At 29.4% G+C, this 24,939-nt stretch overlaps 2 pseudogenes; both read right to left on the bottom strand.

The window, feature by feature from the left end:
* Window positions 1-293: 293 nt before the first annotated feature.
* On the bottom strand, window positions 294-17,767 carry LOC148803787 (protein MALE DISCOVERER 2-like; annotated as a pseudogene).
* Window positions 17,768-19,881: 2,114 nt separating this feature from the next.
* Window positions 19,882-23,105, bottom strand: LOC104609802 (protein MALE DISCOVERER 2-like; annotated as a pseudogene).
* Between the last annotated feature and the right edge of the window lie 1,834 nt (window positions 23,106-24,939).

Below are 24,939 nucleotides of genomic sequence, written 5' to 3'. Positions count from 1 at the left end.
TTCTTCAAAGGTCTCAATAATATTACTAAAATAATATCTCAACACCAGAAACTTTAGGAGAATTTCAACAATTTACCTTAAAAATAATTATTACAATGTGGTAGAGAAATAGTCAGGAAAAGAGAAAAAAATCTCAATATAGAATTAATAATTGATAAGATATGAGTATGTTGGAAAAAGGATTTTCACAACTATCTTTATGAATATACCAGCTAGAGGTAGGGCGAGAGAGAGAGAGAGAGATAGGAGAGAAGAGAGATGAAACTTACAAAGAAATAATATTCAATTAGACCTCAAGTACCTTCCACAGACAATATCTCTATTTCTGCCCACCAAAGTGGAGAAAGTCTTGGAGTTGTTGCTTCAGGTGAGATAGCAATTACTTTCCTTAGTTTTGAGGTGACCTCCCTCATTGTGGGTCTTTGCCTTGGATCCTGGTTGATGCACTCCAGAATTACCTCACAAATGATGTCAAGTTCATCTTTTTTGAAAGATTTGAGTGTGGGATCAACATCTTGTTGATATTACACTTGTTGTCTAAGTATTCAGAAGCTTAGAAATGTCATTAATTTTTCAAAATACATAATCAAAAGCAATAATAAGAAATTTAGTTAAACTAAGACTCTGCTAAATAACTAATTAAATATTAACAAACTAGTTTGTTTACCCAGTTCAAAAGGGGCCCTTCCTCAGATCATTGAAGCTTTCCTGAAATAATTTCTATTAGCCGCCTTCCAAAGCTATAGACATTTGTTTCGTAATCAACAAGTGGAGGAAGTTTGGAATGCTCTGATTCATCTTCAACAGATGTCTTTAACTTGAATTGAGCATCTATTGTGAGACATACCTCTCCAATCTGTCAATAGTAGAATAAAAATATTTGAACTTTTAAACAACAAAAATGTTAGTTAGAAATGAGTATTGATGAAACTTTTGTACCTCAATAGCATGATTATCTGTCAAATAAACAGAAGAAAACTGTAGATTGGAATGTGTTACAGGTGGATTCAAGTTGTGATGCATGTATTGATGACAATAAAATATTCCCATAATAATTTTCATCCTAGCATTCCAATCGAGATGCTCAAATTCTTTAACTGTAAAATTGAATAAAAATATTTATTTGCAAACATGAATAAAATTTTTTATCTTTTTTATTTATGAATGAATCTAATTTACTTTTGTCTTTTGTATTCCTCAATAATATATAAACAAATAATTCAAATAATTTGGGAAATTACCATGCAAATGTTCAAATAGAGTTCCATTAGGAGCATACTCAAATACCATCATTCTTGTGAAAGGCTCTTCTTTTCACAATATCCCAAAAGATTGACAAAGTTCTTATGGTTCACTCGTGAAAGAGTGTCAATCTAATGTGATGTCATAGAAAATAGAAAATAAAAAAGTTTTAGAATTCTATTGTTTAATGTATAAGCAATATAAATCATCAATTGTATAAAAAAATATATAGACCTTTTTTCTATAAATCTTTTCCATGCACTTTGCCCAATCTTTAAAGGATACAATTGCAGTTGATAAAACCACAATCTCAACACCACTAAATAGAGTTCTCTTGCATATTGTATATTCTTCAAATGTGTCAATAATATTACTAAAATCTTCACAAGCTGTTTCAAGCTCTAGACGGTTCAACTTTGCCGCCCCTGTATTTTTAAGTCAATGTATGAATTGTGAACAACAAACTTACCTGTGATGAATGCTTTTTGCAACTGGCCACTCAATCCAGTCTTCCAAGGAGTTATGGTTGTTACTCCTTGGCTTCGACATTTACAGAGCATGGTTGCAACAATAATACGAAATATTCTCATCAAAGCCACAATAACATACTTCCACAGTTCTCCAAATGAACCATCATCTAATGGTTGTTGGTTATGAGGGGCTTTAACTGGAGCACTAGCAGATTGGTGTAGAGGAGGATTTGAAGGAGAGGACAATGATGAAGGTGGAAGGTATTGTTGTTTCTTTGCATTTGGTACTGCAGGGGAAGCCCCACTATTTCTTCTAATTTGAATAGTAGGAACATCTTCAGAAATTACATTGCCACTTGCAAGCATTGCAAGGAGGTTACTAGATTTTTGAAGTAGTCTACGACATACAAAGTTTATTATTTCTTGTACATTTTGTGATATATATGGTTTCTCTAAACCTGATGGTGACAAAAACATTGTTCATTTATTGCTCTAAAGCATGAAATAATTAGTTAAAATACATCATCGTCATCATCATCATCATCATCATTATCATCATCATCATCATCATCATCATCATCATCATCATCATCATCATCATCATCATATTATTATTATTATTATTATTATTATTATTGCTATTATTATTATTGTTATTATTATTATTACTATTATTATTATTATTATTATGTAATTTCTTTTGTGAAGATAAAGAGATATGATATATATATATATATATAATACATACCGTGTAACATGTCATAGAAAAGTTGAAGCATCCCTTTAATTCTGCATAATAAAGAATTGGCCTTATTAAGATGTTTTAAACTACTCTCCCAAATGCTGCAAAAAAAATGTCTCATCAACATATTAGTCATATAAAAAGAGTATTAAATGAATTGTTCTCTTAATAAGAAAACTCATATAATTAAATGAAAATGAGTCCATCTTAAGTCATTTAAATCTTGCATAAAAAATCTTATGAACTAGTTAAGATATAAGGTTAATATCCCTTTTGTGAAACAACCATATCATCATAAATAGGCATGCTTAAAGAAATTCTTGTAGTGTTAGAAGAAGTTAAAAGCAATGCATAAAATCTCTTACCAGTATCCAATTTTTCTATTTACACCACTAATTCCAGTTAGCACATCAGATTTAAGGTTTTGATCAAATTGTAGTTCAAATAACATATTGAGATTTTCAAACTCAATTGGAATTTTGCCTTGAAAATTATTGTTGCAAAGCAACCTGAAACATAAAGAATTAGAAAAAGTCAATTCATGTCAGTGTAGATAGATCCTAGGATGTAAAACACATGTATAATTTTGTGATAAAAAGACTCACAAACGTTTCAATAACAAAATCATTCCAATTTCTGTTGGAATTGTTTCATTCAAACTGTTATCCCTTAAATCCAACAGCTCAGCCTTGTAAGACTTCAAATCTCTTTGGGAATCACACCAGTGAAGTGGTTTTTATAAAGAACACTATCAAATGCAAAAAAGAAAAAAAAATTATTGAGATTTTGGAATATTATTTTAATTTGAATCAATCAAAACAAAACAAGTACAATATGATTTCAAATCCAAAGCCCTTACAAGGGTTTTAACCCACACCACCACAAAGGGAGGGTATAGCACCAACCCTATAACCCACTGAGTCTTTTATATAGCAACTTGCCCCTTACGGGGAGCCAAAGTTGCTCCATATGTGGAAAAAAAAATCTTAAAACGTAGGTTTGTTTTAAAGTTTATCTAAATGACAAAGACTCAATTGTAATGTAGGCTTTTATTTTAGGGCAACTATTATGAAAGCAAAATTTTTTAGACATCATTCTATTTGTTTAATAAATCTTACTTTTTAGATTTTAGAGATCAAACCTAACAACATTTTTATTATTTGTTCCCAAAATACACATCATATATTTTATTCATTATTTATTATTAGTAACATACTCTTACTATATTAAACTTAATAAATGATGATACTAAAATATTAATTAAAACAATAATTTTTATTTATGATAATAATAGTATTTACTAGTAAAGTAATCATTTACTATTATTTAATTATTTTTATTTTTTTAATATTAATTTTATTTTCAAATAATGACTATTATCAATTTATAAATGTTAATTATAATTAACATATTTCTCTTATCATAAGAAACTATGGGGGAAAATTGTAAAGTAGCTATATTTAGCATTTAACATTCAAATTTCAACTTAACATTTTTTTGCATTCAGGTAACTCCGCCAATGTGAGATTGCCTTACACTTCCAATCCCAAGCCCGAATAAAGAAAGTGTGTTGAGTTAGATAACTGCACCACTTAAGTGGGCAAGAATTTGGTAGGATTGTCTCTATAAGTGACCCACCATGGCAATGGCAACACCCTACAGTGGTGTCAAGGTAAGTGTTACCGCATCGTTCTAGATGTTCGTAGATAAAGAAGCTAGTCCAATAAACACGATTTTCTTTAATCACTTGGAATATAAGAACATTAATAAAAAATTAGTAAAGTTGTAGACATTATGAAGGGAAGAAATGTTAATATTGCATGTCTACAAGAAACTAAATGAAAAGAAAAAACAAACTAACGAAATTGATGGCTACAAATTATGATAGACGGGAGATGTGAATAATAGAAATCGTGTAGTGATAATAGTATATAAGGATTTGAAAATTTGAATTATAAATGCTAAAATAATTGGGGATAGAATTGTTTTAAATAGACTTATTTTAGGTAAGGAAATCAATAGCATAATTAATGCTTATGCACTTAAACTAGGTTTAGGAGAAAACATTAAAAGGTATGTTTAAGAAAATTTAGAAAGACTAATCCAAGAAATTTAGAATGAAGAGGGAATTTTATAGGAGCAAACTTGAATGGACGTGTGGGTAAAAGTGTAGAATTATGATATGGTATATGGAGGATTTATAATTGAGGAGAGGAATGAATCAAGAGGTACAATATTAGGTTTTGCAACAACTTATGATGGCTATTTTAAACACCTTTTTTTCAAAAGAAGATGAATACTCAACAAGATTTAAAAGCATATAAAACATAATTCAAATAGATTTTTTTTCCTACTTTGAGAAAAGAACAAATGATGTGTAAAAATTGTAATGTTATTTCAGGGGAAGCTTGACAATACGACATTAATTAGTTATAGTAGATGTGCAGATTAGGAAATAGAAGAGAAAGTAGGAAAGGAAATAGGTGTCCAAGAATTAGGTGAGAAAACCTAAAAGGATAAAAGCTAGTTCAATTAGAAATAGGTTGACAATAAAAGGGAATTAAAATTTAAGTAGAAAGATTAATGATATTTGCCTTGAAATTCCAAATAATATAAAAAAGTATCAAATTAGGTTTCAAGAGAACTTAAAAGGAAATGGAAAAGTATTAAAGAATTTTAAAGGTGGAATGAAGGTGTTCAAAATATAATCAGATTAAAAAAAGTATGTTACAAAGAATGGCATAAAGCGAAAAGTACAAAAAAATTGAAAAAAAAGTGTAAAATTGTAAAAAAAAAGAAATAAAAAATAAAGTGAATGAAGCTAAATGTAGGGATTATGATGAGTTTTGGTGCATTAAATATGAAGATCAAAGAGTTTTGGTAAAATATGAGAAAATAAAAGGAAGATGAAAAATGTATTTTTGAAAATTATTAAATGAACAATATGGATATGGTGCTAATGATGGAGAAGCTAATAATACTAATAATGTTAAAAATAATGCATACTTTGATAGAGTTAGGCCTATTGAAGTAAAAAAGGCATTAAGTAAGATGAGGAAGGAAAAGACAGACTAATTATTATAATTACTATAACAAATAATATTTGATAATAATATTATCAAATATTTGAAAATAATTACTATAACAATCATAATAATATTTAATATTTTATTAATAATTAATTTATTACTCATACTAATTATTATAATTAATAATTAATAATTGTTAATTATTAAATATATTGATTAATATAATAGTTAATAATTATTAACAACTAATAATTAATATTTAATGTTTAATTTAAATTATAACTAATACTAATTATTACAATAATTAATAATAACTAATTAAATATTAAACATTAATTATAATATTAATTATTAATTTATTAAATAATAATTATTAGTAATTATTAGTTATTATTTAATAAGTAATAATGATGATGATTAATAGGTGAATAATGAATAATGTTTAATAGAATTTAATATGAGAAAACGGGAGTTAATACCTTAACTATAAGACTTAATGAGAGGGGATTAAATGAGGTGGAAAGCAATAATTAAAGTTACATTTTCAACCCTTACAATTAGAGATGGATTAAATAGACAAATATGGGCATTTTAGTTCACATTAAATTGTAATGAACGACTTTTATACCGTTTCTCAAACAAAGAAATAGTGGGTATTTTTTGTCTAAAAAAAATTCCACTCTACACCCACACTTTTATATATATAGTATTAGTACAACATCTCATCAATAGCCTCAGGTAATCAAACAACTCTCTTCTTAGAGAGACGATAATAGCGGGATTTGAATCCACACCAGATGTCTTTGACTAAGACTTTGCTAAATAACTAATTAAATATTAACAAACTAGTTTGTTTACCTAGTTAAAAAGGGGCTCTTTCTCAAAACATTGAAACTTTCCTGAAATAATTTCTATTAGCAGCCTTCCAAATGAACCATCATCTAACGGTTGTTGGTTATGAGGGACTTTAACTGGAGCACTAGCAGATTGGTGTAGAGGAGCATTTAAAGGAAATGACAACGATGAAGGTGGAGGGTATTGTTGTTTCTTTGCATTTGGTACTGCAGGGAAAGCCCCACTACTTCTTGTAATTGAAATAGTAGGAACATCTTCAGAAATTACCTTGCCACTTGTAGGCAATGCAAGGAGGTTACTAAATTCTTGAAGTAGTTTACGACGTACAAAGTTTACTATTTCTTGTACATTTTGTGATATATATGATTTCTCTAAACTTGATGGTGACAAAAACATTGTTCATTTTATTGCTCTAAAGCATGAAATAATTAGTGCTTAAAGGTATAACTATAATAGAGAGCTTGTACTCACCCGATATATCATTACAACATTTCTCCCCATAGATAGGCAAAGAGCCTTTTACAAACTTAAAACTTAACAACAAAATAAGAATTTCATTAGTTAAAATACATCATCATCATCATCATCATCATCATCATCATCATTATCATCATCAGATTATTATTATTGTTATTATGTAATTTCTATTGAGAAGATAAAGAGATATGACATATATATATATATATATATAATACATACCATGTAACATGTCATAGAAATGTAGAAGCATCCCTTTAATTCTGAATAATAAAGAATTGGCCTTATTAAGATGTTTTAAACTACTCTCCCAAATGCTGCGAAAAAATGACTTATCAACATATTAGTCATATAAAAAGAGTATTAAATGAATTGTTCTCTTAATAAGAAAACTCAAATATAATTAAATGAAAATGAGTCCATCCTAAGTCATTTAAGTCTTGCATAAAAAATCTTATGAACTAGTTAAGATATAAGGTTAATATCCCTTTTGGGAAACAACCATATCATCATAAATAGACATGCATAAAGAAATTTTTGTAGTGTTAGAAGAAGTTAAAAGCAATGCATAAATTCTCTTACCAGTATCCAATTTTTCTATTTAGACAACTAATTCCAATTAGCACATCAGATTTAAGGTTTTGATCAAATTGTAGTTCAGATAGCGTATTGAGATTTTCAAACTCAATTGGAATTCTGCCTTGAAAATTATTGTTGCAAATCAACTTGAAACAAAAAGAATTAGAAAAAGTCAATTCAGGTCAGTGTAGATAGATCCTAGGATGTAAAACACATGTATAATTTTGTGATAAAAAAACTCACAAATGTTTCAATGACAAAATCATTCCAATTTCTGCTGGAATTGTTCCATTCAAACTGTTATCCCATAAATCCAATAGCTCCAACCTTCTAAGACTTCCAATCTCTTTGGGAATCACACCAGTGAAGTGGTTTTTATAAAGAACACTATCAAATGCAAAAAATAAAAAATTTTATTGAGATCCTAGAATATTATTTTAATTTGAATCAATTAAAATAAAACAAGTACAACATGATTTTAATTCCAAAGCCCTTACGAGGGTTTTAACCCACACCTCCACAAAGGGAGGGTATAGCACTAACCCTATAACTCACTAAGTCTTGCATATAGCAACTTGTCCCATACGGGGAGCCAAAGTTGCACCATATGTGGAAAAAAAATCTTAAAATGTAGGTTTGTTTTAAAGTTTATCTAAATGACAAAGAGTCAATTGTAATGTAGGCTTTTATTTTAGAGCAACTATTATGATAGCAAAATTTTTTAAACATCATTCTATTAGTTTAATAAATCTTACTTTTTAGATTTTAGACATCAAACCTAACAATATTTTTATTATTTGTTCCCAAAATACCCTTCATGTATTTTATTCATTATTTATTATTAGTAATATACTCTTACTATATTAAACTTAATAAATGATGATACTAAAATATTAATTAAAACAATAATTCTTATTTATGATAATAATAGTATTTACTAGTAAAATAATAATTTACTATTATTTAAATATTTTATTATTTTATTATCATTATTTTTATTTTATTAATATTAATTTTATTTTAAAATAATGACTATTATCAATTTAGTAATGTTGATTATAATTAACATAAATTTCTCTTATCATAAGAAACTATGGGGGAAAATTGTAAAGTAGCTATATTAGCATTTAACATTCAAATTTCAACTTAACATTTTTTTGCATTCAGGTAACTCCGCCAATGTGAGATTGCCTTACACTTCCAATCCCAAGCCCGAATAAAGGAAGTGTGTTGTGTTAGATAACTCCACCACTTAAGTGGGCATGAATTTGGTAGGATTGTCTCTATAAGTGACCCACCATGGCAATGGCAACACCCTACAGTGGTGTCAAGGTAAGGGTTACCGCATCATTCTAGACGATCATAGATAAAGAAGCTAGTCCAATAAACACAATTTTGTTTAATCACTTGGAATATAAGAACATTAATAAAACATTATGAAATTTGTAGACATTATGAAGGGAAGAAGGGTTAATATTGCATGTCTACAAGAAACTAAATGAAAAGAAAAAACAAACTAACAAAATTGATGGCTACAAATTATGATAGACGGGAGATGTGAATAATAGAAATCGTGTAGTGATAATAGTATATAAGGATTTGAAAATTTGAATTATAAATGCTAAAAGAATTGGGGATAGAATTGTTTTAAATAGACTTATTTTAGGTAAGGAAATCAATAGCATAATTAATGCTTATGCACCTCAACTAGGTTTAGGAGAAAACATTAAAAGGTAAGTTTAAGAAAACATAGAAAGACTAATCCAAGAAATTTAGAATGAAGAGAGGATTTTATAGGAGCAAACTTGAATGGACATGTAGGCAAAAGTGTAGAATATGATATGGTATATGGAGGATTTATAATTGAGGAGAGGAATGAATCAAGAGGTACAATATTAGGTTGTGCAGCAACTTATGATGGCTATTTTAAACACCTTTTTTTTCAAAAGAAGATGAATACTCAACAACATTTAAAAGCATATAAAACATAATTCAAATAGATTTTTTTCCTACTTCAAGAAAAGAACGAATGATGTGTAAAAATTGTAAAGTTATTTCAGGGGAAGCTTAAAAATACAACATTAATTAGTTGTAGTAGGTGCGCAAATTAGGAAATAGAAGAGAAAGTAGGAAAGGAAATAGATGTCCAAGAATTAGGTGGGAAAACCTAAAAGGAGAAAAGCTAGTTCAACTAGAAATAGGTTGATAATAAAAGGGATTTAAAATTTAAGTAGAAAGATTAATGATATTTGCCTTGAAATTCCAAATAATATAAAAAAGTATCAAATGAGGTTTTAAGAGAACTTAAAAGGAAATCGAAAAGTATTAAAGAAATTTAAAGGTGGAATGAAGAGGTTCAAAATATAGTCAGATTAAAAAAAGTATGTTACAAAGAATGACATAAAGCAAAAAGTACAAAAAAATTGAAAAAAAAAAGTGTAAAATTGTAAAAAAAAAAAGAAATAAAAAATAAAGTGAATGAAGCTAAATGTAGGGATTATGATGAGTTTTGGTGCATTAAATGTGAAGATCAAAGAGTTTTGGTAAAATATGAGAAAATCAAAGAAAGATGAAAAAGGTATTGTTGAAAATTATTAAATGAACAAAATGGATATGGTGCTAATGAAGTAGAAGCTAATAATACTAATAATGTTAAAAATAATGCATACTTTGGTAGAGTTAGGCCTATTGAAGTAAAAAAATTTGATAATAATATTATCAAATATTTGATAATAATTACTATAACAATCATAAAAATATTTAATATTTAATTAATAATTAATTTATTACTCATACTAATTATTATAATTATTAATTCATAATTGTTAATTATTAAATATACTGATTAATATAATAGTTAATAATTATTAACAACTAATAATTAATATTTAAGGTTTAATTTAAATTATAACTAATACTAATTATTATAATAATTAATAATAACTAATTAAATATTAAATCTTAATTATAATAATTATTTAAATTAATTAATTAACAATAGTTAGTAATTATTAATTATTATTTAATAAGTAATAATGATGATGATTAATAGGTGAATAATGAATAATTATTAATTGTTATAATAATAAGTATTTATTAATTATTAATTAGTTATTAATAACTTTGAAATAATAATAATAATAATAATTATCCCAGAGAGCTCTAGCTCCCCTTATTAGTATTCTAAATAATATTATTTATGGTTAATGGTCTGTTAATTGTTTCTTCCAGTGCTCAACTTATGACAAAAGAATATTAACAAAATCAAAAACGGCTAGGGCAAAAACTGCCTGAAAAGCCCTGGCGCCTCTTGATCTAGCGCGTTAGCGCGCTGTAGTTTTTTAGCTTGTTGCTCCGACTTAAGAGCCAGGAAGTGAGAAAACTACAGCATAACAAGCAACGGATTAAGCGCTAGCGCTCAAGCCGTTGTGCTAACGCGCAGCCAAGCAAGCAACAACTGGATTCAGCGCGCTAGCGCGTGCATCCATTATTATTGTTGTTATTATTATTATTATTGTTGTTGTTGTTATTGTTATTATTATTATTATTATTATTATTGTTATTGTTATTATTATTATTATTATTATTATTATTATTATTATTGCATATGAGGCCCTTGAGTAATAAGGAAGGAGAAATATTTTGTGTTTTTGGGTATTATTAGAAAACAAAAAAATATAAAATTCCATTTTAAGAGATAAAGAGAAAAAGAAGAAACCAACAACTATTTTCTTCTTAAATTTGCAAGATATAGAGATAAAAGTTAAGGGGAAACAGACAACTTCATTGACAATGTTAATGTAGAAAGCCCCTTTCATTCTACAAATATCCAAATACGTCATGGGCCAATCATAATAAGTCACGTCATGGGCAATCGGAAAATCCAAATACGTCCACATTTGCAACATCACGTCAATTATTAAATGCTGGTATGCTGCCATTAAAATCTCGTTGAGGTCGAATTCAGTCGACTGAAATGCGACCACACCAGCCGCCACATATTGGCCACCGACCGTGGTCCCACGGTATGCCAGGTCAATTCAGTCACACTTTGTGACCCACCATGGCAACACCGTACAGTGGTGTCAAGGTAAGGGTTACTGCATCATTCTAGACGATCGTAGATAAAGAAGCTAGTCCAATAAATACGATTTTGTTTAATCACTTGGAATATAAGAACATTAAAAAATTATGAAATTTGTAGACATTATGAAGGGAAGAAAGGTTAATATTGCATGCCTACAAGAAACTAAATGAAAAGAAAAAAAAAAAAAAACTAACGAAATTGATGGCTACAATTTATGATTGATGGGAGATGTGAATAATAGAAATCATGTAGTGATAATAGTATATAAGGATTTGAAAATTTGAATTATAAATGCTAAAAGAATTGGGGATAGAATAGTTTTAATTAGAATTATTTTAGGTAAGGAAATCAATAGCATAATTAGTGCTTATGCACCTCAACTAGGTTTAGGAGAAAATATTAGAAGGTAAGCTTAAGAAAATTTAGAAAGACTAATCCAAGAAATTTAGAATGAAGAGAGGATTTTATAGGAGCAAACTTGAATGGACATGTAGGGAAAACTTGAATGGGCATTTTAGTTACATTAAAATTGTAATGAATGACTTTTATATCGTTTCTCAAACAAAGAAATAGAGGGTATCTTTGGCCCAAAAAAAATCCCACTCTACACCCACACTTTTATATATAGTATTAGTACAACATCTCATCTATAGCCTCAAGTAATCACACAATTCTTTTCTTACATAGACTAATAGCGCGATTTGAAACCTCACCACCGCAAGGAAAACTCATCCAATGCAGCAATTGGGCTACCCCTTAGTTACATCTCCGTTTTTTCAATATATATATATATATATATATATATATATATATATATATATATATATATATATATATATATATATTTATATGATGTTTTGGTGGGAAAAGGAAAGGCTTTGAATTTGTATAAAAAAAAAGAGTTCTTTTTGTAAAATTCAAGATTTATTTGCTCTACATTGCATACTAGTGAAGAGCAAGCAAACTTAAATTGTTTATTTATAGATTATTTAAGCGAAAAATCTTCTTGATGAAATTGTTTCTAGTTATTTGTAGTAGAGACTACGCATTGTAATATCAAATGGCAACTCACTCTTGAAATCCTAATAAGATCAAGATTGTTGTTGCGATAAGGATTAAATGGATTCTTTGTGAAAAGGAAATGAATTTTAAGATATAATTGAGCATTGAGACTTCGAGTCTTTTCGTTTGCTCTGATGTCTAACATCTGAAAGTGTAATAATTACATTAAGAGGAATATTGATATTGGACAACTTTTCTTTCCTCGGAACTCTGTATGCAAAGAATGTTGTCTTGTATTATGAAAATTGTCAAATGTCCATTTTAACCCCATATATGAGATATTTTGTTTGTCTATGTAATTCAATAAAAAATAATATTAAAAATATTATAATGATTAATAATTAATTAAAAAATAATAATTATTAGTAAATAATTTATGTTAATTAATAATAAATTATAATCATTATTATTATTTCATAATTAATAATAATTATTCATTATTATTTAATATAATAGTTAATAAATTAATTAATAACTAATCATTAATATTTAATTAAAAGTTAATTTTTAACTAATAATTATTATAATAGTTAATTAAGAAAAAGATACTAAATTAATTAAATATTAATTATTAATTGTTAATAATGAATCATAATAATGTTTATAAATTAATATTTGATAATATATACTATAACAATCATAATAATATTTAATATTTAATTAATAATTAATTTAGTACTAATACTAATTATTATAATTATTAATTCATAATTGTTAATTATTAAATATACTAATTAATATAATAGTTAATAATTATTAACAACTAATAATTAATATTTAATGTTTAATTTAAATTATAACTAATACTAATTATTATAATATTTAATTATTAATTATTAATTAGAATAATTATATATAATTAATTAAATATTAAATATTAAATATTAATTATAATAATTATATTTAATTAATTAATTAATAATAATTATATTTAACTAATTAATTAATAATAATTAGTAATTATTAATTATTATTCAATAAGTAATAACAATGATGATTAATAGATGAATAATGATTAATGATTAATTATTAAAATAATAAGTATTTATTAATTATTAATTAGTTATTGATTAACTTTTAAATAATAAAAATAATAATAATAATAATAATAATAATTATCCCAGAGAGCTCTAACTCCCCTTATTAGTATTCTAAATAATATTATTTATGGTTAATGGTTTGTTAATTGTTTCTTCCAACGCTCAACTTACGACAAAAAATTATTAACAAAATCGAAAACAGCTAGGGCAAAAACTACCTGAAAAGCCCTGGCACCTCTCGATCTAGTGCGTTAGCGTGCTGTAGTTTTTCAGCTTGTTGCTCCAACTTAAGAGTTAGGAAGTGAGAAAACTACAGCACAACAAGCAACAGATTAAGCGCTAGCACTCAAGCCGTTGCGCTAACGCGCAACCAAGCAAGCAATGGCTGGATTCAGCGTGCTAGCGCGTGCATCCACTATTATTGTTATTATTATTATTATTATTATTATTATTATTATTATTATTATTATTATTATTATTGAATATGAAGCCCTTGAGTTATAAGGAAGGAGAAGTATTTTGTGTTTTGGGATATTATTAGAAAACAAAAAAGTATAAAATTCCATTTTAAAAGATTAAGAGATAAAGAAGAAACCAACAACTATTTTCTTCTTAAATTTTCAAGATAAAAATATAAAAGTTAAGAGGAAACAGACAACTTCATTGACAATGTTATATCCAAATACGTCATGAACCAATCATAATATGTCATGTCATGGGCAATCGACAAATCCAAACACATCAGCATTTGCAACATCACGTCAATTATTAAATGCTGGTATGCTGCCATTCAAATCCCGTTGAGGTCGAATTCAATGAGATCACACCAGCTCCCACATATTGGCCTCCGACCTTGGTCCCACGGTATGCCACCTCAATTCAGTCAACACACTAAAGAGTTCAAATTCCTCTATACAAGTACAATATAACAGAGTTGAGTTGAACTTCTTTTTAACGTACGTTCGTGTTTCTAGAAAAATAATTCTTCAAATTTTAGTTTTAAAACAACTTGCTGTCACTCGGTCCTTGTCCTTGGCTAATTCCTCACCAATCATATTTTATCCCCAATAGCTGCCTAAAGCCTAGACCAATTCATTTTATACGATCCTTCCTCCATTAAATCCCGTCGAGTTTTGTTCGCATTCACTCATACCAAGCTTCTCTCTCTCTCCCTCTCCTCGACTCCCTCTAGCCAAATCTGTCATGGAGACGGGCAAGCCACAACCAACATGGGCGGAATTGCTTGGGAGCAAACACTGGGAAGGTCTACTCGACCCACTGGACCTGAGACTCCGGCAACTCATCCTCCAATGTGGGGATATCTGCTAGTGCACCTACGACGCATTCAACAGCGACCCACGCTCCAAGTACTGTGGCAGCAGCCGCTACGGCAAGCGTACCTTCTTCGACAAGGTAAAATTCTATCCCCCTCCTAACAATGGATTAGAAGTTGCTGCTTTCCTCTATGCCACCTCCCGTGTCAACGCCCCACAAGCCTTCCTCCTCCACTCCCTCTCCAGAGAAGCCTGGGGCCGCGAGTCCAATTGGATTGGATATATCGTCGTCACCTCCGACCAAGCCAGTAAGTCTCTGGGTAGACGCGAGATATATGTGGCATGGCGGGGAACCATTCGAAATTATGAATGGATCAACGTCATAGATGCATAGCTTCAGTCCATCAAGACTCTGTTGAAATTATGAATGAATCAACGTCGTAGATGCACACATTCTGGAAGTTACATTCGAATTTGGGACTCTAGGCTCTTAAATTCGAGTTGGGCTGCTTTAATATCTTGGGCTGCTACAAGGCTTTTTTGCGAATTGGGCTTCAGCTGTGAAATGGGCTTTGCTGCGAACTTGCTCCGACTTCGGGCCCGGTTTCATCTTCGATGCGGACTGGATCTGTCAAAACCTAAAACATAAAAGTTGTGGGCCTTTCTTTCCTCTTTCTGATGCCTCTTGAATTATCCAAATCGGAATTCATAATTAAGAGTTATGCCCAGATTACTGAATGGTGCCAAAACTGTGCAAAATCATCCGATTTGCCTTGTTTTCTTCCAATTGCCTTCTTGTTTGCCCTAAATCGAAATACATGAGTAATGAGTCCAATTAAGTTCTAAATTAATGTAAAAGTATGAATAATTGGGGATAAAAATATGGTACTTTTTAGTCTCATCAAATCCCCTTAAATTTAAACTTTGCCCATCCTCGAGCAAGACAAAATTCAAGCAAATATAAAACAATAACAAACTAACTATCCTACCGATTTTTAAACTCAACTCTCCTTCATCTTTTTCCACAAATATTCTAGGTGAAATATTGTGAACTGTTAAATCAACACAACCAAGCCATACACGATTCATTCATCAGTCAATCCAATTTTTGCTACTGCAAACCAAGTAGTAAACCAGGGAAAACCTTTTTATCTTCTCTCTGTTTTAATTTTCTTTTTCTCTCCTCTGAAGAAGTGAGTGCATTTTATGCTCCATCTCACTTTTGGATTACTTGGTCAGTAGGTGCATTTTATGCTCCATCCTACTATTTAAATTACTAGCTAGTAGGTGCATTTTATGCTCCGTCCTACTATCAGATGACTTGGCTGGTAGGTGCATTTTATGCTCCATCCTACCATCGGATTACTTGACTGGTAGGTGCATTTTATGCTCCATCCTACCAATTGTGGCAATGGTGAAGTATTTACCCTATTTACTTAAACCTGAATTTAGGACTAGCTTAACTGGAAATGGCTTCAGATAAGTCATGTACTCCTTGATCGTACATCATTACTAGGTTCACAAGAATTTCCCTAGAACATTGTTTCAATTGATTTTAAAAGAGTTGAGTTTTTTTTTTGAAAAGAAAAAGCAGAAAAACACTACCTAAATCAAATTTTAAAACGCAACCTAAATTCTAACATAAATTCTCTCACCCACACTTAAAACTTACATTGTCCCCAATGTGAGGTTAAATGCAAAGAAATAGCAAAAAAACTAAACTAGAAATGTAAAAATAAAAAGAAAAAGGGAAAAAAAATTTCCCTATCATGGATCCTCTAACTCTCGTAGTCACAGCTTTCGGTGTGCTCCTCTTTCATCCATCATGGACGGGTTCAAATTTGGAATAGGGGCCTGCAAAATAGATGGAAGAAGTTTTGTGTGAGCTGGAGGTAAACTAAGAGTTATAGTTTTAAAGGATTCCAACTCAAAAGTCAAATTTTGCAGTTCAAGATTCAACACAAACTCCTTTTTTGCTTGTTGTAATTGATCAGGCCCATTGTTAAGTGCAACTTTCAGTGTGTCTTCATCATCTAGTTCAAAAGTTTGCTGCACTAAAGAGTCAGTAATATCTATAGAAAAAATGGAATGTGCATAGGACGAATCTAACTCTTCCTTTATATCCAATTGTGCACTCAATTCGAGCTCCTCATTCATATCTTCTTCTTCAAAATTTTCCTTATTGGAACTCTCAGGTGGATCTTGTTATTTCTCTTCTTTCTGCTCTTTATCCACTTTCCTTGGTGAAGTAGGTTGTGACTGCAATTCCTTCCCACTTCTTAGCACCACTGCACTCACATTCTCCTTAGGATTGACTACCGTCTATGATGATAGTTTTCTAGAGTTCTACGCCTCCAACTTGCTAATAAAAGTAGCAAGTTGACTGATTTGGTTCCCTAAATTCTGGATGTAGGCCCTTGTTTCCTGTTGGAATTGTTGAGTGTTAGTCGCTAGAGCCTTAACTATCTCATCTAAAGATATACCTGAACTTGAGGGTTGATTTTGGGCTTGGGTAAGTGTTGGAATTGGAGGTTGTCTGTTGAAAGCTTGAAGCTGGAATCTCTGTGGCCCTCCTTGATTTCCATAACTCAGATTGGGATGATCCCTCCACCCAGGATTGTAATAGTTAGAATAGGGATCATATTTGCATTGAGGTTGGCCAGGAAATCCTCCTACGGCATTGACTTGTTGCATTGAATCATCTTGCAATGATGAGCACATATCCGTAGGATGCCCAGGAATTGAGCACATGCCGCAAACCTTTGTCGTTTTTAATTGCCCTGCAGCCAATTGACGAACCAAAGCAATTAGATCAGAAATTTGACTTTCCATATTAGAATAGCATACCTCATTAACACGTCTGATAGCTCCATCTGTTCTTGCTCCAAATTGTTGAGAGTTCTCAGCCATGTTGGAGATCAATTGCCAAGCCGTCTCAAGTGTTTTGTCTTCTCAATTTCAGGAATATATTCTAGTTCACCTTTTTAAGAAGAACGAGTCATAAAACAAAAGAGGTTAGCACAAACGAAAGACACGAAGCTAAGAAATTAAAATAGCTCCCTGGCAACGGCACCAAAATTTTGACGGGTTATCGAAGCCCTCAAAATTAATGCTAGTCCCACAATAAAATTTTTGTAGTAATAGTGGTACAAGGTCGAATCTCATAGGAAGCTAGGGAGTAATTTCTTAGCCGAATGCGCAATATAATAGAGTGGGAAAATTAAATAATTAAAATTTCTAAAAGAAATAGAAAGCAATAGCAAATTCAACTAACAAGATTGTAATCAGTCTTACCGAATTCTGATTCAAGGGTTCGGGTTAGTCAATTGGCCATCGATCATAGGTAGACTTCAGCAGTCTTGCAATTCAAGCATTTAACCTTAGATTTATTAGGACATCCATTGAGAATATGCACAAGAACCAACAAATACTTGAATTAAAAAAAAAAGCAAGACCTTGAGTTAAATACAGAACTTCACGATGACACAATCGAACCTCCCCCCTTGAACCAGAAAAGAAAAGCTTATCTGTTCATGATTTTCGAATCCTCCAGGCTTTGCTTCTCAGAAGGCCAAACTGATCTTTCTTGATTGAGTTGCTTGATGCTTGATTGATGGACTGATTGAGTGATGCCAAAAGTTGGTCCGCCCCCCCTTTATACAGCTTTAGGAGGAGGGCTCTTTCCAATTCCTTATAGGAGATTAACCTCAAGTCCTGATCTGTTTTGAACTAATCCTATACTATCTCTTATCTAGTGATCTAATCCAATCTTGTTATCTTTATAGGATTACATTCAAAATTTAAATCCAATAAGATTCTCCTTCTGGAAGTTACATTTGAAATTGGGACACTAAGCTCTTGAATTCGAGTTGGGCTGCTTTAATATCTTGGGCTACTACAAGGCTCTTCTGCGAATTGGGCTTCAGATGTGAAATAGGCTTTGCTACGAAATTGCTCTGACTTCGGGCCCGGTTTTGTCTTCGATGCGAACCGAATCAGTCAAAACCCAAAACATAAAAGTTGTGGGTCTTTCTTTCACCTTTCTGATGCCTCTTGAATTATCCAAATCGGAGTCCAGAATTGAGAGTTATGCCTAAATTACTCAATGGTGCCGAAACTATACAAAATCATCCGATTTGCCTTGTTTTCTTCCAATTGCCTTCTTGCTTGCCCTGAATCGAAATACAAGAGTAATGAGACCAATTAAGTGCTAAATTAATATAAAAGTATGAATATTTTGGGATAAAAATAGAGTACCTTTTAGTCTCATCAGAGTGTCAATCTAATGTGAGGTCATAGAAAAAGAAAATAAAAAAGTATTAGAATTCTAGTGTCTAATGTATAAACAAGATAAATCATCAATTGTATAAAAAAATTTATAGACCTTTTTTCTATGTGTCTTTTCCATGCACTTTGCCCAATCTTTAGAGAATACAATTGCAGTTGATAAAACCGCAATCTCAACACCACTAGATAGAGTTCCCTTGAATATTGTATATTCTTCAAAGGTCTCAATAATATTACTAAAATCTTCACAAGCTGTTTCAAGCTCTAGACGGTTCAAATTTTCTTTTTTCTTTTAGTTGTTCAAAAGGTTTGTATTCTTTTTTTTTTTTCTGTAGAAACCAGCCTAAATGGTAATTACATGTGTATTTTGGACATTTTGTGCCACTTGTTTATAGATTCTAATAGAGGGGGTCTATTTGCAACAACTATGTTACAAAGTTTAGGAAAGGTTTTTAAAATTACCAAGCTTCAAGGAAGATTTCAACGACAACCAGAAACTTTAGGAGAGTTTTCAACAATTTACCTTAAAAATAATTCTTACAATGTGGTAGAGAAATAGTTAGGAAAAGAGAAAAAAAAATCTCATTATAGAATTAATAATTGATAAGATATGAGTATGTTGGAAAAAGGATTTTCACAACTATCTTTATGAATATACCAACTAGAGGTAGGGCAAGAGAGAGAGAGATAGGAGAGAAGAGAGATAAACTTATAAAGAAAGAAGATTCAATTAGACCTCAAGTACCTTCCACGAACAATATCTCTATTTCTGCCCACCAAAGTGGAGAAAGTCTTGGAATTGCTGCTTTTGGTGAGATAGCAATCACTTCCCTTAGTTTTGAGGTGACCTCCCTCATTGTGGGTCTTTGCCTTGGATCCTGGTTGATGCACTCCTGAATTACCTCACAAATGATGTGAAGTTCAACATTTTTGAAAGATTTGAGTGTGTGATCAACCATATTTTTCATATTACACTTATCGTCCAAGTATTCTGAAGCCTAGAAATGTCATTAATTATATCAAAATACATAATCAAAAGCAATAATAAGAAATTTAGTTAAACTAAGACTCTGCTAAATAATTTCTATTAGCAGCATTCCAAAGCTATAGACATTTGTTTCAGGATCAACAAGTGGAGGAAGTTCGGAATGCTCTGATTCATACAGATGTCTTTGACTTGAATCGAGCATCTATTGTGAGGCATACCTCTCCAATCTATCAATAATAGAATAAAAATATTTGAACCTGTAAACAACAAAAATGCTAGTTAGAAATGTGTATTGTTGAAACTTTTGTACCTTAGTATCATGATCATCTGTCAAATAGACAGAAGAATATTGCAAATTAGAATGTGCTACAGGTGGATTCAAGTCGTGATGCATGTAAAAATGAAAAATAATAATTCTCATCCTAGCATTCCAATTGATATGCTCAAATTCTTTAACTGTAAAAATGAAAAAAATATTTATTTGCAAACATGAATAAAATTTTTTATCTTTTTAATTTATTAATAAATCTTATTTACTTTTGTCTTTTGTATTCCTCAATAATATATAAACAAATTATTCAAATAATTTGGAAAATTACCATGCAAATGTTCAAATAGATTTCCATTAGGAGCATACTCAAATACCATCATTCTTGTGAAAGGCTCTTCTTCTTCGCAATATCCCAAAAGATTGACAAAGTTCTTATGGTTCGCTCGTGAAAGAGTGTCAATTTATTGTGAGGTCATAGAAAATAGAAAATAAAAAAGTATTAAAATTCTAGTGTCTAATGTACAAACAAGATAAATCATCAATTGTATAAAAAAATTTATAGACCTTTTTTCTATAAGTCTTTTCCATGCACTTTGCCCAATCTTTAGAGGATACAATTGTAGTTGATAAAACCACAATCTCAACATCACTAGATAGAGTTCCCTTGAATACTGTATATTCTTCAAAGGTCTCAATAATATTACTAAAATATTTACAAGTTGTTTCAAGCTCTGGACGGTCTCAATAAAATTACACGGTATGTATTATATTTATATCATATCTCTTTCTCTTCTCAATAGCAATTACATAATAATAACAACAACAACAACAACAACAACAATAATAATAATAATAATAATAATAATAATAATAATAATAATATAATGATTGTTGGTTATGAGGGGCTTTAACTGGAGCCCCTCATAATAATAATCATCATCATTATATTATTATTATTATTATTATTATTATTATTAAATAATTGCTATTGAGAAGAGAAAGAGATATGATATAAATATAATACATACCGTGTAAACATGTCATAGAAAAGTAGAAGCCTCCCTTTAATTCTAAATAATAAAGAATTGGCCTTATTAAGATGTTTTAAACTACTCTCCCAAATGCTGCAAAAAAATGTCTCATCAAAATATTAGTCATATAAAAAGAGTATTAAATGAATTGTCCTCTTAATAAGAAAGCTCAAATATAGTTAAATGAAAATGAGTCCATTTTAAGTCAATGAAGTCTTGCATAAAAATTCTTATGAACTAGTTAAGATATAAGGTTAATATCCCTTTTGTGAAACAACCATATCATCATAAATAGGCATGCATAAAAAATTCTTATAGTGTTGGAAGAAGTTAAAAGCAATGCATAAATTCTCTTACCAGTATTCAATTTTTCTATTTAGACAACTAATTCCATTTAGCACATCAGATTTATGGTTTTGATCAAATTGTAGTTCAGATAGCATATTGAGATTTTCAAACTCAATTGGAATTTTGCCTTGAAAATTATTGTTGCAAAGCAACCTGAAACATAAAGAATTAGAAAAAGTCAGTTCATGTTAGTGTAGATAGATCCTAGGATGTAAAACACATGTATAATTTTGTGATATATAAAGACTTACAAACGTTTCAATGACAAAATCATTCCAATTTCTACTGGAATTGTTCCATTCAAACTGTTATCCCTTAAATCCAATAGCTCCAGCCTTTTAAGACTTCCAATCTCTTTGGCAATCACACCAGTGAAGTGGTTTTTATAAAGAACACTATCAAATGCAACAAATAAAAAATTTTATTGAGATCCTAGAATATTATTTTAATTTGAATCAATCAAAATAGAACAAGTACAACATGATTTCAATTCCAAAGCCCTTACGAGGGTTTTAACCCACACCTCCACAAAGGGAGGGTATAGCACTAACCCTATAACCCACTAGGTCTTGCATATAGCAACTTGTCCCATACGGGGAGCCAAAGTTGCACCATTTGTGGAAAAAAAATCTTAAAATGTAGGTTTGTTTTTATCTAAATGACAAAGACTCAATTGTAATGTAGGCATTTATTTTAGAGAAACAATTATGATAGCAAAATTTTTTAAACATCATTCTATTACTTTAATAAATCTTACTTTTTAGATTTTAGACATCAAACCTAACAATATTTTTATTATTTGTTCCCAAAATACCCTTCATGTATTTTATTCATTATTTATTATTAGTAATATACTCTTACTATATTAAACTTAATAAATGATGATACTAAAATATTAATTATTATTTATGATAATAATAGTATTTACTAGTAAAATAATAATTTACTATTATTTAATTATCATTATTTTTATTTTATTAATATTAATTTTATTTTAAAATAATGACTATTATCAATTTATTAATGTTGATTATAATTAACATAAATTTCTCTTATCATAAGAAACTATGGGGGAAAATTGTGAAGTAGCTATATTTAGCATTTAACATTCAAATTTCAACTTTACATTTTTTTGCATTCAGGTAACTCCGCCAATGTGAGATTGCCTTACACTTCCAATCCAAAGCCCAAATAAAGGAAGTGTGTTAAGTTAGATAACTCCACCACTGAAGTGGGCAAGAATTTGGTAGGATTGTCTCTATAAGTGACCCACCATGGCAATGGCAACACCCTACAGTGGTGTCAAGGTAAGGGTTACCGCATCATTCTAGACGATCGTAGATAAAGAAGCTAGTCCAATAAACACCATTTTGTTTAATCACTTGGAATATAAGAACATTAATAAAACATTATGAAATTTGTAGACATTATGAAGGGAAGAAAGGTTATTATTGCATGCTTACAGTAAACTAAATTAAAAGAAAAAAAAACTAACGAAATTGATGGCTACAAATTATGATAGACGAAAGATGTGAATAATAGAAATGGTGTAGTTATAATAGTATATAAGAATTTGAAAGATTGAATTATAAATGCTAAAAGAATTGGGGATAGAATAGTTTTCATTAGACTTATTTTAGGTAAGGAAATCAATAGCATAATTTGTGCTTATGCACCTCAACTAGGTTTAGGAGAAAACATTAAAAGGTAAGTTTAAGAAAACTTAGAAAGACTAATCCAAGAAATTTAGAATGAACAGAGGATTTTATAGGAGCAAACTTGAATGAACATGTAGGGAAAACTTGAATGAGCATTTTAGTTAACATCAAAGTTGTAAGGAATGACTTTTATATCGTTTAACAAAGAAATAGAGGGTATCTTTGGTCCAAAAAAAAATTCCACTCTATACCCACACTTTTATATATAGTATTAGTACAACATCTCATCAATAGCCTCAAGTAATCACACAATTCTTTTCTTATAGAGACGATAATAGCGGGATTTGAAACCGCACCACTGTAAGGAAAACTCATCCAATGCACCAATTGGGCTACCCCTTAGTTACATATATATATATATATATATATATATATGTACGATGTTTTGGGGGGAAAAGGAAAGGTTTTGAATTTGTATATAAAAAAAAAGAGTTCTCTTTGTAAAATTCAAGATTTATTTGCTCTATATTGCATACTAGTAAAGAGCAGGCAAACTTAAATTGTTTATTTATAGATTATTTAAGCGAAAAATCTTCTTGATGAAATTGTTTCTAGTTATTTGTAGTAGAGACTACGCATTGTAATATCAAATGGCAACTCACTCTTGAAATCCCCATAAGATCAAGATTGTTGTTGCTATAAGGATTAAATGGATTCTTTGTGAAAAGGAAATGAATTTTAAGATATAATTGAGCATTGAGACTTCGAGTTTGTTCATTTGCTCTGATGTCTAACATCTGAAAGTGTAATTATTACATTAAGAGGAATATTGATATTGGACAACTTTTCTTTCCTCAGAACTCTGTATGCAAAGAATTTTGTCTTGTACTATGAAAATTGTCAAATGTCCATTTTAACCCCCATATATGAGATATTTTGTTTGTCTATGTAATTCAATAAAAAATAATATTAAAAATTATTATAATGAATAAGAATTAATTAAAAAATTAATAATTATTAATAAATAATTTATGTTAATTAATAATTAATTATAATCATTATTATTGTTTAATAATTAATAATAATTATTCAGTATTAATTAATATAATAGTTAATAATTAATTAACAACTAATCATTAGTATTTAATTAAAATTCAATTTATAACTAATAATTATTATAATAGTTAATTAAAAAATAATTACTAAATTAATAAATATGAATTATTGATTGTTAATAATGAATCGTAATAATGTTTATAAATTAATATTTGATAATAATTATTATAACAATCATAATATTATTTAATATTTAATTAAAAATTAATTTATTACTCATACTAATTATTATAATTATTTATTCATAAATTTTAATTATTAAATATACTAATTAATATACTAGTTAATATTTATTAACAACTAATAATTAATATTTAATGTTTAATTTAAATTATAACTAATAGTAATTATTATAATAATTAATAATAACTAATTAAATTTTA

This window comes from Nelumbo nucifera, chromosome 1 (genome assembly GCF_055504915.1).
Source record: "Nelumbo nucifera cultivar China Antique chromosome 1, China Antique-T2T, whole genome shotgun sequence".
NCBI classification, from domain to species: Eukaryota; Viridiplantae; Streptophyta; class Magnoliopsida; order Proteales; family Nelumbonaceae; genus Nelumbo; species Nelumbo nucifera.
The sequence above is the reverse complement of the archived record's forward strand: the minus strand, read 5'-3'. Positions and strand labels throughout refer to the sequence as shown.